The following is a 15,607-nucleotide window of genomic DNA, read 5'->3' as shown; positions in this document are numbered from 1 at the left end:
GTGCAGGACAGTCCCTATTTGGACAGTTGTGTCCTGTGGAAAAAAAATCTGAAAAATAGCAAATGTTCTGAGATTTTAGGGCAAAACATATTTCCTAAATAGCCTTTAATAGTTGCATAAAACAATAATTCTGAATCTGAAACACATAAATGTCATATGAAGCAGCATAAACAGCTGAAATATTACAAGAATAAGCTTTTATTTTGGCAAAAATGTGAAGGTCACTCCTTTACACTGGTTGTGGATATGGTTTATCCTGCAAAATCTCATCTTTCTACCAAAAATGTCCCACTTACGCCATTTCAAAGGTGGCAACCCTAATTATGAATTGTTCTTTACATTCCCCCTCATCTTTGTAAAGGCATAGAGATTATTGAAGCATTTCAGAGAAAGGCAGTGTATGTGGTACACAGGTACAGTGAGAAGTGAAGAGAAATGAACATATAACATTTTGAACATTACAAAAGCTGTAAAGCACCTCAGGGAGATCTGTAGAGTTGTTTTACCATTTTTCTGTAAAGGAAGAGGAAGAGAAAACAATGAAAATACAAGGGAGTGGCTCAGCAGGAATACACACGCATGCAAATGCTAAAACAGAATCTGAATAACAAATAGCATTAACTTTTCCTACTTCAAGTAGGATCATGGGATGCTACTAAGAAAAACAAGTTTAAGAAACTGCCAGGGACAAAAAGTATACGCATGCTATGAACAACACTATGTAAAATCTGAAGATTTTAATAAAAGATGTTACAAAAATCTGCCTCATAAAAGTCATTTATTTTTGCTTCTGAAAAGGGAGATATAAAATATAGGTCCTCTTTCTTTAAATTAGTGGTGCCAGCAGCATGTCTGTCATGTAGTCTAGTTTCCTGTTAACAAAACAGCTTTAAAATCATATGTGATGGGTGGTGAGATTGAGAAAAATCATGTGAAGGGATAAATTAAACCTGAAAATAGGCATGTACTTCCATATATAGGTTCATCATGTTAGTAAATCAAGCCTTAAAAAAGGCACATACCTCCAAAACAGCTAGTTGAGAGAGTTGAGAGGTTTGGACATGAAAAAAAGTCTGAGACCCTAGTACACTTGTTCTAGCCCTGTCTCACAAATGGTTAATGGTCTTGACGTAGGTGAATGTGACCTACAAGGAAATCAGCATGATTTAACAAACCTGTTTTGGGTGCTTAAGTGAAGTAATCATTACAAATGTGTTGGTTATTGGGAAATACAAGCTACCCGGGAGATTTACAATCAGGTTAGTTGAAAGGAAAGCCCAGTTGAGCAAGGCCTTTGAAAGGTTTGGAAACCAAGGTAGATTTGCAACCATTTTTATATAACCAAAATATTTAAGAAAGCTGGCACTACTTTTTGATGACATAGTTCATCACATGGGGATGTAAATGTAAAATTAAAGTTTTATTTATTTATTTTGCTTTATATCTGAGGCAAAGCTAAGTTATTAATTTTTCATTTGTTTCCTCTGCAAAAAATTACTATTCTACTCTGAGTGGGCTTAGCTGTATGATTTGGTGAGGAACACAATTACTGAGTAACAGCAACTGCAGAATAGCAACATGCTTTAAGTTACCTAGATTGATCATTTGAAATGTGTTTGTTAAGAAGAAATTTAAGGTATCAGGGAAGCAGGAAGATGCAGGTTTCAGATAGCTGAAAGAAAAGGGAAGTTGAGCAAAGCCTTTTGAAAATATTTTGGGAAAGAAGGCTGGGAGCAGGGTTGCCAGATGTTCCTATTTGAATCAGCAGCCCGATCTTGAGTCCTGTACTGCTGGTTAAAATCCTGGCGAAACATCCTCCGCTTTGTTTTTTTTTTTTTTGAGTGACCCATATGCCGGTATTTCAGCCAATCAAAAAATCACCACTTCTGTTTAATGCAGAACTGCCTGATATTCCGTAATGAACAGAAGAGGTTCCGCTGTGAGATTTTTTGATAGGCTCGAATACTGGCATACAGGCCAATCAAAAATAGTAAAACAGAGCTACTGATGTTCCACATTAAAGATCTTTTTTTTTGGTCTTCACTTAGCGTGAAGGACCCCTTTTTATTTATTTATTTTTGTCCCTACCTGTCCCTTTACAAATCTGGCAACCCTGACTGGAAGGTGCTTGAAAAACTTGGCAAATTCACATCAAAATTCTTTGTAAATTACCCTTATGTTTAAAAAACTGAAACTAGCATATGTTGAGTTTGTTTCATCCTGCTTAAAAATGAGACTACAAGGTTCTGAAAAGTTAAATTAAATGGTTTTCTCTTATGCCTTGCAGGCTGGGTATAGCTAATCTCTTTCTTATTTGTAAGAGAAGCAGCATTTTGTTAGTTTTGCTTGTCAAAGTGATTTTCTATTTTGAACTTTGAGGCTGTCCCTGTATTATATTGCTGAAACCAAGAATGCTTACTGTGTGGCTAAGCTAATCTTAAGAAAGTGTTTGCTTTGCCACGGATTTCAAATTAAATTCTTAAACAATATGCTGCTTCTATGATGTCATGTGCACAACACACTTAATGGGCTGGGTGCAATAGCTGCGTGCATTGTTGAGAAGTACACTGACTGCTTAAATAAAGGTGCAGTGTATGTTGGAGGCAGACGTTTGTGTAAATACTGCCTGGTACATTCATGTTGGTAAAGGTGGCACATGCTGTTGTATTACATCAGCCACTGTGTGTATAGATTTGTGTACTTGTAAAGGTTGCAGTTATACAAGGAAGTTGCCTGCTCTTATGGAAATAAATTATTTCAAGAGGCACATGCAAATGTGTTTGATATGGCAAGCACTTGTTTGTAATCTGTGCTGCTATAGCTCAAACATTATCACTGTGTTTTAGGAGTAGGTATTACATAATGCTACCTTCACACAGATTAAGGTCTTTTGATACAGAAATAATGCCCTTTAAGCATAGGATATGTTTCTTTCTTTAAGAAAGTGGGTTTACAGGAACAAAACCCTCATCTCTCACTCATGCAGAAGATTCCTTTCTCATAAAGTATAGGCTGAGCTCAACACATGAACCTGCATATGACCTGTTTGTATAACAATATCAGATCTGTAGCAAGGCTTGGTACCCATTCCACTCTTAACACCTGTTTCCTCAGGCTAAAATATAGGTAAGTTCTCTATTGCACTGACATCAATCCAAGGAAGGCCCAGAGAGGATGTTGTATTATTGTACATCTCTCTCTTAAACTGCAGAAAAAAACATAAAAGTCATCATCTGTTAAGGAAGTGCTTGCGAGGAATGATAGTCATGGTCACCCCGTAGAAAGTGGTGCCAATCTAACTGCTTGTACGTGGGGCAGCCAGCTCTTCACCCCGCCATTTGTGTAGCTTTAGCATATGTGCTCTGCAGTAGCTTTTTTACTAATTCTGAACTCCTTCTAGTAGGAGTCTGGATTAGATGAGAGAATCCATGGAGGTTTATATGTGAGGTGGATATAGGTGAGTTACATGTTGTGCAGTCAGTGTTGAAGTTCCCTAAAATAATGATTTCATGATGAAGTGTCTTAGATGCCCAGTCGAGTAAGCACTCAAGGTATAATATATTACCAGGTCTATATTAGAACATTGAAGTTTCAGAACTTTGAATGTTCTAATATCGAACCCTATTCAGCGGAAGCTGAAAATATCGAAGCAACATACAACCAAATGTTTTCCTATGGAAATAATTCAGTTGTCCATTTCTGTTGCTTTGGTATTTTCAGCGCTGTGGTGGAAAGTTACAGGTCAGGTTCAGGTAAGTGTGAAATTGAGTGCGGGTTAGGTTATGGGTTAGGTATGTGTGAGATTGTGTGGATGTGAGGGTTAAGGCGGGTTAGGTGAGTTAGGGTTAGGGCACGAGTTAGGGATGTGTGCAATTGTGTGGATGTGAGGTTAGGGCAGGTTAGGTGAGTTAGGGTTCGGGCGCGGGTCAGGTAAGTGTGCGATTGTGTGGACATGAGGGTCAGTGCGGGGTAGGTGAGTTAGGGTTATGGCGTGGGTGAGGTGAATGTGCAATAGTGATGCACCTTAGCGTTAGGGTTTGGGTTAAGGTAAGTGGATAGTTAGTGGTGTGTGTATAGTTTAGTGTAGGGTTAGATGTAAGATTTTAGGTGTATGTGCGTGGATTGCTGTTTGTTTGGTGTGCTTGGGTTGTGTGTATGTGTTTTGGAACAGCAACTTTTTTCCCTAGGAAAAAATTAGCTGTTCTGTATGTTCAATGTTTTCAGCTTTCACTGAATAGGATTCGATATTAGAACATTCAAAGTTCTGAAACTTCGATGTTCTAATATAGACCCTATATTACCAGGTGGGAAGTAGCAACCAATTAAACTGATAGTCTTTCTGGTGTTAATTTGTAAGTTAGTGAGTAAGATTTCTGTGTTACCTAGATCTGGAGTTGGTATGTCTAATGTTGTGACATTTAGTTGGTCTTTAAATAATATTGTGACACCACCTCCCTTTTTGTTAAAGCAGTCTTTGCGTAGTAAAGTGTAACCTGGGGCAGTAATCTCAGTAGTGGAGATGTTAGGTTTTAGCCAAGTTTCAGTTAGAAGTACTATATCTGGAGAGTGTAGGGAAAGATTAGCATGGAGGTCATGGACTTTGAGATGCTTCTAATATTAATGTTTAGTATTAATAGACCAGTAGTATTCCTGGAGAAGCCAGTGGGACTGTTGGGTGTATTTGTATCGAGAAGGCTACTAGCATGACTTGTGGGTCCAGGGTTTGGGTGTATGTCTCCACAGAGTGACAGCCTAGAGACAGTATGTAGAATTAGTTTATGATTTTGATGTGGTACCTATTGTATAGTAAGGATAGTTTTTCTGAGTGCTGGTATGGTGGGGTTTTTAAGAGAATGTGGTGGTAGGTTACTGAATGACAGAGACCTGGATGCATGCAGTGTTTGAGTGAAGTAGAATGTGTAGCAGTTGTGCTACGGTGAGGAGCTGTGATTGGGTTATCATGCTGATAGAAGATGATGTATGTTAGTAAAGTAAAAGTTAAGAGTATGAGAGAGTGAGAGAGCAAAACATTGTAGCTTTGTCAGAGAAATGAGGGAAGTTATAGTTGGAGGAGTTAAGTTATCTATATCTATTTACTAAATTTAAATGTACAGTAAATTATGTTAAGTAATCTGTAGTTAGTGAATGTGTAGAGTAGCTAAGTGAAGGTTAGGTTGTGGTATGAGAAGTGCGATGAATTGAGGAAAGGGTGTGGAAGTCTGTTAAGGTTAATTGGGAGAAAGCAGTGATTGGACCATGCAGAGTAGTGGGTGTGGTGTAGAGGGTATAAACAAAATGAAAGTGGGGGTAGTGTAGGGGAGCGGAGTAAGCCCGAGTATAGCGGGCAGGGCCACGAAAAGCGGGAAACTTGTAAGAAAAACTATCAGCAAGGTGCCGATATCTGATGCCAAGAGATCAAGTCAGGTAAGTTTAACTGATGGAGAGAGAACTAAATTGTAGAAAGTAAGTGCGCAGATTAATTCAGAGAGCCTTCACCAGACTAGTGTAGGTACATAAATGGGTAATTACATTGGGATGGAAAGACAATAATTTCAAAAGGCAGAAACCTTAACTTGACACACACAGAGTTTATTGGAAGTGGCTGAGTGAAAGGAGCCAGTGAGTTAGAGAGTGAGATAGAAGTGTGTGTGTGTGTGTATGTTGGGGGGGGGGGCGAATAAACCAATGAGAGTAGTGTGCCGCCAAAGTCTTATCTCAACACAGTTTAAATTCAGTATGCTTTTCCTTCTGTTGGTTTTGTGCAGAAACGTCTAGTAAAATGGTTTCAACCACCACTAGATTCCCTGCTTAGACATTTCTTTTCTGATCATTCTCACTTGTGAACAACGGAAGTCACAACATAGATGAAAACATACACTGAGCCAAATAATGGAAAGACCGATATTACCTGATGAGTTTCCTCCTTGTGTGCTTTGCTTTTGTACCTGTCACTGCTACATCCTAGTGCTATTTTAGGAGACAGTATTATTCATTTAAATAAATGGTACCATATTCTTTTTGTTTTCAGAAAGAACTATTTCCTGCAAATAATGAGGTAAAAAGTGCAAGTTATATTTCAGTATTTCAATATTTTCAAGACACATGTCATAGTCATACCTCTCAACTGTACAGATTTTGCCTCTCATTTTTGGTCTATTGCTCACAAGATTGTGGTTTTCTGGCAAATCATTGAGGACTGAAGTTAGAAAATAATGACAGACATTTGAGTTTCAGACTTTATTCCCTTCAGAAAATTATGTTAATGTAAAACCTGTTATTTTATCAATGTTCTAAGTAAGAGCAAGATTTAAAAATTGCCCTTATTTTGGGGCCTTTGTTCCCAAATTATTTGTGCCTTTGTCCAGATTTCTTGTTCTAAGAGGCTGAGCAGTATGATCATAGTGTGATATTTCATACAATAATCTTTTTTATGTAATAAGTTTGCTTACTGAATACAACATTTTGGTAACCATAACAAAAATACAGTACCAAACTTTGTAGCTTGTAAACTATCACTGCAATGAAATGGTAGTTGTAAAGTTATTCCACAACCTGAACATTTGATCTTAGCAGTGTTAGTAGTGCAATGGGTAGACTGATTGCTTACATTGCAGTGCAGCAAAAGGGGGATGCTGCACTCCTCAGTGTGCCGTCCTTCAGATGAGATGTTAAACTGAGGCACCATCTGCTTGAGTTGGTGGTAGCTCAGGTGGACAATCTCATGGCAGCTATCAAAAAGAGTAGGTGTCCTTTATTTATATACAAATTTACACATTTATAAATATATAAAAATCTCTTTAAACATATTCATAATTTCCTTTACAATCTTGCTAAATTTTCATCGCTATTAGACTCTTTTCCATATCCACCATCTTTTACTTAAAATTGTTGCTAAAATCCATTTACCATTAAACATAATTTCATGCATTTTTTCATTCCATGTCTTCTTCTTCTTCTATTGGCTGCTCCCGTCAAGGGTCACCACAGCAGATCAACTGTTTCCATTTCTTCCTGTCCTCTGCATCTTGCTCTGTCACACCAACCACCTGCATGTCCTCTCTCACCACATTCATAAACCTTATCTTAGGCCTTCCTCTTTTTCTGTTACCTGGCAACTTCATCCTTAGCATCTTTTCCCCAATATACACTGCATCCCTCCTCAGCACATGTCCAAAACAACATAATCTTGCCTCTCTGGCTTTGTCTCCAAACCTTCCAACCTGGGTTGACCCTCTAATATACTTATTCCTAATCCTGTCCATCCTCGTCACACCCAGTGCAAATCTTAACATCTTTAACTCTGCCACATCCAGCTCTGACTCCTGCCTTTTTGTCAATGCCACTGTCTCCAACCCATATACCATAGCTGGTCTCATTACCTTCTTGTAGACCTTCCCTTTCACTCTTACTGGTACTAGTCTGTCACAAATCACTCCTGACACTCTTCTCCACCCACTCCATCCTGCCTGTACTCTCTTCTCCACCTCCCTTCCACACTCACCATTACTCTGAACTGTTGATTCCAAGTATTTAAACTCATCCAATTTCGCCACCTCTACTCCCTGCATCCTCGCGATTCCTCTATCCTCCCTCTCATTCACACACATATATTCTGTCTTAGTCTTGCTGACCTTCATTCCTCTTCTCTCTAGAGCATATCTCCACCTCTCCAGGGTCTCCTCCACCTGTTCCCTACTCTCACTACAGATCACAATGTCATCTGCAAACATCATAGTCCACGGGGACTCCTGTCTGAGCTCGTCTGTCAACTGTCCATCACCATTACAAATAAGAAAGGGCTCAGAGCTGAACCTTGATGTAATCCCACCTCCACCTTAAATGCATCCGTCACTCCCACTGCAGACCTCACCGCTGTCACACTACCCTTGTACATATCCTGTACCACTCTTACATACTTCTCTGACACTCCCTACTTCCTCGTACAATACCACAACTCCTCTCTAGGCACCCCATCATATGCTTTCTCTAAATCCACAAAGACACAATGTAACTCCTTCTGACATTCTCTGTACTTCTCCATCAACACTTTCAAAGCAAACATCACATCGGTAGTGCTCTTTCCCTGCATGAAACCATACTGCTGATCACTAATCACCATGTCCCTTCTTAACCTAGCTTCCACTATTCTTTCCCATAACTTCATGCTGTGACTGATCAATTTAATCCCTCTGTAGTTACTACAGCTTTGCACATCACCCTTATTCTTAAAAATCGGTACCATAACATTTTTTCTCCATTCCTCAGGCATCCTCTCACTTTCCAAGAGTTCATTAAACAATCTAGTTAAAAACTCCACTGCCATTTCACCTAAACACCTCCATGCTTCCACAGGTATGTCACCTGGACAAACAGCCTTTCCGTTCTTCATAGCTATCCATACTTCCTCCTTGATAATCCACTGCACTTCATGATTCACTATCAGCACATCATCCAACCTTCTCTCCCTCTCATTCTCTTCATTCATCAGCCCCTCAAAGTACTCTTTCCATCTGATCAACACACTCTCCTCGCTTGTGAGTACATTTCCCTCATTATCCTTTATCACCCTTACCTGCTGCACATCTTTACTAGCTCGGTCCCTCTGTCTAGCCAATCAGTACAGGTCCTTTTCTCCCTCCTTAGTGTCCAACCTTTCATACAACTCTTCATACGCCTTATCCTTAGCCTTCGCCACTTCTCTCTTTGCCATGCACCTCATCTCCTTATACTCTTATCTACTTTCTTCATCTCTCTGACAATCCCACTTCTTCTTCATCAACCTCTTTCTCTGTATACTCTCCTGTACTTCTTCATTCCACCACCAGGTCTTCTTGTCCTCCTTCCTCTTTCCAGATGTCACACCAAGCACCTTTCTAGCCATCTCTCTTACTAGCTCTGCTGTAGTTACCCAGCTATTCGGTAACTCTTCACTGCCACCCAGTGCTTGTCTTAACTCTTCCCTGAGCATCACCTCACAATTACCATTATTCAATTTTCATCATTTCATCCTTGGTGCTGCCCTCACACTCCTCCTCCTCTTCTTGCTCACCAATGTCATCCTACAAACCACCATTCTATGCTACCTAACTACACTTCCCCTTGCCACCACTTTACAGTCTCCAATCTCCTTCAGACTGGCCCTTCTACATAAGATATAATCTACCTGTGTGCATCTTCCTCCACTCCTGTATGTCACCCTATGCTCCTCCCTCTTGTTAAAATACGTATTCAACACAGCCATGTCCATCCTTTTTGCAAAATCCACTACCATCTGACCTTCTGCATTCCTTTACTTAACACCATACTACCCATCACTTCCTCATCCCCTCTGTTCCCTTCACCATGCCCACTGAAATCTGCTCCAATCACCAGTCTCTCACCCTTGGGTACAGTCGTCACCACTTCATTCAACTCGCTCCAAAATTTTTCTTTCTCATCCATCACACACCTAACTTGTGGAACATATGCACTAACAACATTCATCATTACACCATCAATTTCCAGCTTCATAAACATCACTGCATGTAACCCATATAATATAAAACGTATCTACTTTTTATTTTTATTTTTTTATTTATTATTTATTTGTATTTAATCCTATCTATGTTTATTTTAGCTACTTCTTTTATATCTTCAAAAAATCTTTACATAGTTTCCCCATACATTTTTTACTCTTTTATATTTCTAAAACACATGTTCCTTAGTTTCTTCTTCTTGACAATGTAAACATGTCCTCTCTCGTTTCTTTTTGTATGGCATAGTTCCTTTTACTGGTAATTTATCTATTACCAGTATCCACAAAAAAATCTTGACATAAAGTACACAATTTTCTTACTTTTATAGCTTTATTTTTTTCATGTTAGATTTTTCCATGGTTTTACATAGTAATGTTTTATCACTACACTGTTATAGAATAAAAGATAGGAAAGTATGGTATGGCATCAATTTTTATTTTCCACAAAAATATTTTCTTGGTAACATTTTATTTCTTCATTTATACACACTCTATTCTTTTTTTTAACCAAACCCCAAAATTTATCACACATATTTATACAGTTTTACTACTAATTGCTCATCTTTTTCATTTAACCACTTTAACATTTTGCACAAATTTAATGAAGCGTATACCACTGGGTTAATTAACCCTAAGCCTGCTCCTTCTTTATTTACATAGAACAATCTTCTTTTCACTGTGTTTAATCTAGAACCCCATATAAATTAAAAAAACTGCAATAATTCCTTTTCAAATGCTGTTGGCAACACAAATATACTTTCTAAGTATGCCATTTTTCTCATCAGTACTGAAGTTATCAGACTTTTTTTCAAAATGATAATTTATATATTCTCCAGAAAATACATTTGCTGTATTTCTTCTATTGTTTTCCCCACTGAATTCTAACATCTTTATTCCTAAATTTTATACCTAATACGGAAGTCTCACTCATTGTAGAATATATACGCACAATCTTTGTATTATCACCTAAACCTTTACTTTTCTCTTTATTTAAAAGCCATCCCTATCATCTCTAGACACTTATTTGTGCAAATTACTTCTTTTATCCAAAGTTTTCTTTTTTTTCCAATTATTATAACATCATCTCTGCATGTGTTAACAGAAATTGAATTTTTAACCCTTCAGGTGTTATATATCCTATCTTCTTCATTTTGTTTTTTATTTCACATACCATCACATTCATAACTAATGCAAAAAGAGTATATAACTCATTGGACATCCCTGTCTTACACCACTCTTCATATGTACCTCTTGGCTTAACCAGCCATTTACAAGTATTTTTACTTTATTTTTATTATATGCTGACATACACAATTTCCTAACGTTCTCACTTATATTAAATTCTTTCATTATTATCCATACGATATCATGTCCAATCATGTCAAATGCAGTATTAAGGTCTTCTGCCATGATTTTCACTTCTTCTTCTTTACCATTCATATAATCATCCACAGTTTCTCTAACTACCATTAATAATCCTTGACAACCCTTTCCCTTTATACTGTATATGCTATCTACAATAATATTTTCCATTTTAGTATCAAATCTTTTTTGTATTATTTTCATAAAGATCGTATAATCATTATTATTCAGTACTACTGGTCTGCAGTTAATACTCTATCTTCCTTCTTCTATATGATTTTAAGTATTATGCTACATAATTATTTATACATAAAACCTTCATCTAATCATTCTTTTAAAATGTTTAAAAAATATATATATATTTTTACCAAGCCCCTACATTTTTATATGATACCCTGTTTTATCTGGGCCTGCAGTGAATTCATATATACTTGTCCTAATACTTCATCTAGCTCATTTAAAGAAATCTCCTTTTTCCAGTTCTTCATTCTCTTTTTCTGTTAACTTTTTTTTTTACTTTCCATGTTTTTTCTATAAACATTTCTTGCATATACTGTACTACATTATTCATAATCTTTTCTAGAGCTCCTTCTATTTATCCTTTCACATTTTTCTCTCATCCAGCTTCCTTTACTAATCTGTTTAACTCGATACTACTTTTTCCTTGTTAAAAAATATTTGCTAACAATTCTTGTATTTTTTCTTGAATTTGTTTCATATAAATTGTGTCAAAGTACATTCTATCATTATGTTCTAAATCTTCCAATACACTGTTATATATTCTATTTTGTCTCTACTTTTCTCACATCATATTGCCAACTGTAAAAACATTTTTATATTTTTACTTAAATATCATCCACCATTCAGACCAATTTTTATAAAATGCTCTAATAATATGTTCTATAACTGTATTAATCTGTTACCTTCTATATTCCATGCTTTCTCATTTATCCTTTTTATTCCTTTGCCTATTTTTATATATTCCTTGTTGCTTTTATTTCTATCCATATTGCAAGGTGATCAGAAAATCCTTTCAAGTACCTCCCCTTCTCCTATAACTAAACCTACTGATACTATTAATCTATTTCAGTTCTATGCATACTCCTTTTGTAAGCCCATGAATTTTTGTCCCAAAGTTTTAACTTACCACATCTTATAACTTTTAAAATGTTTCTTATATAATTTCTTTTTACACTTGCCTCTTAAAATGACAGTTACATCTCCTGTCATTATAATATTCATAGTTCTCACTACATAGTCTAAAATCTGATGAAATACGTTTTCCCTTTCTTTACAGTTAGTATAGGCATATAATGTAATAATTCTATATACTTGCTCTTTCCATTTTAAATTTTTAAATCTACTATGGTTAATCTTCCCAATTTTGCTAAGGCTGCATCTAATATCTTTACTGTATTTCTACAGAATATGACTATTACAGAATATCTGTCATTTCTCAAATTCCAAATTATCTTTCCTCCTCATAGTTTCTCTGTTTATAATGTTTCTTCATTTGTTAAAAAATCTCATCTCTTCAAACACAATTACGTCTACATCATATGTATTACACCACTGCAAAATTCCTACTCTTCTTACTATATTCTTAATACTATTCACATTTACAGAAAGCACTCTAAAATTTAAATTTTCCCTTTTCCTTAGATTGTTGGTTTCATAACTTCAGAGCCAATTATTAGTCTAGCTTTCTTAACAGGCCATTGTAAGCCTAACCAAATTCCTTCCCAAAGGTGAGAATCAAACTGTATGTGGTGTTTGTGAGTCAAACATCTTAAACATTATACCAAGTGCCAGTCTTTAGCTGTAGATATTCTTTTTCATCCATTTCCTTTCTTTTTTCTTTTGTACTTTTCCCTTTAAATTTTCATTTTCTCTCTTTTACCAATATAATTATTTTTCCCTTTTACTACCTCCCAGTTTGTTTTTTTTCATCTCTTCTTTCAGAGCCTACTTCTATACCCTGTTTATTTTTCTCATCTATTTTTTCTTCATACCTGTCCATTTCTTTGTCTTCTTTACTTTGAATCCTTAACATGTACTTCTGTTTTTCATTTTCTTTTGCTTTCTGTTCTGCTACTCCACTTTTGTCTTCTTTTACTTTCTCTGTATAGGTTTTCTTTTCCATCTCACAGTATTCTTCGGGATCATCTCTGCATCCTCCTTTTGTGTTTTCTCCACAATGCCCCCCAGGAAATATCTCCTTCATTTTCTGTCTCACTCTGCACCATCATTTCTCTATCTAAATCATCCCATAATCCTCCTAAGTGGATGGTTGTAATTATACATCCATCATTTGCAGACTGATCTCCATCAAACAGGTTTCTTTGAAAAGATTCCTCAGAATCATGCACACATTCTCCGGTCTTGACTCATGCTATCTCCTTTATTTCTTTTATACTCCATCTCCTTCTCATTCCTTCTGCCTCCCTGTTTCTTCAGGCCACTTCTGTGATTGGAATGGAAATAGGAAGTGCTCCCACAAAATAGTTCCCACTCACAACAATGATGAGTAGGGGAAGTTCCCTGATTCCCCGTCCAAATTTCCGCTTATAATACAAATACCACCTCAAGTCTCCCTTGAAAAGAGGCTAACCTACCCGGTCAACAAAGGGATAGATACATAAATCTTATGGAACAAAGTCACATCACTGGTACTTGCAAAAGACAGACCTGAAATTTCAGTATTTGGTAACAGCAGATCTCTGACAGGTGTTGTAGACACTGTCTAAAAATTAAACCACAAACGAAAAAACTGTTGAACCAAAAGAGCGTAACAACGAACAAGAACACTATGAGAGACTACTTCGTAAAATAAACAGACATTTAATGACTCCAAATTAATGTTAGCGCTTTCGGCTAAATCAAATATTTAGCCTTCCTCAGACAAACAGCAGAACAGGAAATGACATTTCTTAAAATATATGTATAGAACCAATTGGGATAAAGTGCATTTAGTAATTAGTTGTAACTAAGGTTACCTTAAAGTAGTATAATCCATTGCAAACATAAGCCTTGAATAAAGGTAAAGATAGAGTGCCTCTATAGGCATTGCAACGGAACAGCAAGTAATACTTTGTTGCAAGTAGCTCCATTCATCAAAATATTTACACAGATGTTAAACTCTATAATTACTGGGTTATTTAATCATACAACTTGCTTCATACTTATGTGATATATTAAAAATGTTATAAAACAGTGAATGATAAACTAAAAATATTTGTGTATATTTTAAATTGTTACCAAAAATATTTCCACAATTTGGAACATTATTTCCACATTTAAACATTAAAAATACTGATTAGTTTTGCCCGCAGAATTCCTATACAATAATCATAAAATAATACAATTTTACATTAGTGCATTCTGTTAGGGAATAATTGATGTTGGGTCCATTTCATATCCTAATGTAAGAGACCTTCCCTATATGTGTTATCTGTTATACGATAACCATTTTAATACACATTTTATTGATAGGTTGTCATTGATGCCAGGTAATAAATGTGCTCTAGTTCGTACACAACAATGATGAGTAGGGGAAGTTCCCTGATTCCCCGTCCAAATTTCCGCTTATAATACAAATACCACCTCAAGTCTCCCTTGAAAAGAGGCTAACCTACCCGGTCAACAAAGGGATAGATACATAAATCTTATGGAACAAAGTCACATCACTGGTACTTGCAAAAGACAGACCTGAAATTTCAGTATTTGGTAACAGCAGATCTCTGACAGGTGTTGTAGACACTGTCTAAAAATTCATTGTGTAAGAAAAGCTTCAGTAATCATTTGTCATGGAAAATATCTCTTTTCCCTTCACTGTCACTAGGGTATGAGTTAAGTCAACTTTATTGTCATTCAGACCCACACACTGTGAGAGTTAAATGAAATTAAGTTGCTTTGGTTTCAAATGCAAATGTCACATACAATTACAGAGAATGACAAGGACATATAACAGTACAGTAACATATACATTTGCTAAACAAGACTGACAAAATCTGAGATACTTCTATAACACTGGTAGCAGCCTTCATCAAATATTGCACATGTGGAAAAGCAAATATTATACAGAGTACACAGAATATACTGAACAGCATAAGTACATTGAATGGAAAGTTCAATTACTACTGATTGCACTTTTAAAGCAGCTTGATGTAGGTATTGCACAAGTAGATAGCTGTACTACTAATTGTTCTTGTCACCAGCTATTGATATATACAACAGTCTGATAGCATATGGGAAGAAGCTCCTACTAAACCTGGAGGACTTGCAACAATACTGTGGTATAGTCTTCCTGAAGATAAGCAGGAGAACAGTACATATGAGGAGTGTGTGGTCTGATTATTTTCCTGGCTCTATCAATACATTGTGGTTTGTATAGGGCCTGCAGAGCTGGAAGTGGAGATCCAGTGATCTTCTCCACTACATTCACCACCTTCTGTAGGGTCTTTCAGTCCGAGGCTTTGCATTTCCTGAACTAGCCTCTGAAATTACAGGTCAAAGTACCTTCAATGGTCCACTTATAGAAGGTTTTGAGGAGAGAGGAAGGGAGACTAGCTTTCTTCAGTAGTCTGTTCCATCCATGTGTGTATGTGCAAGCACCAAAATGAAATGGTGCCCCCAAACACCTTTTCAGTAGTCTGTCCATTCATGTTTCCATGCACAAGCACCAAAATAAAACACCCAGCCCCCATGACCTCTTCAAAATTCTCTGTCCAT

The sequence above is a fragment of the Protopterus annectens genome, chromosome 1.part0, assembly GCF_019279795.1.
Source record: "Protopterus annectens isolate FY-2018-M chromosome 1.part0, PAN1.0, whole genome shotgun sequence".
Lineage (NCBI taxonomy): Eukaryota > Metazoa > Chordata > Ceratodontiformes > Protopteridae > Protopterus > Protopterus annectens.
This window is presented reverse-complemented; position numbering follows the sequence as displayed.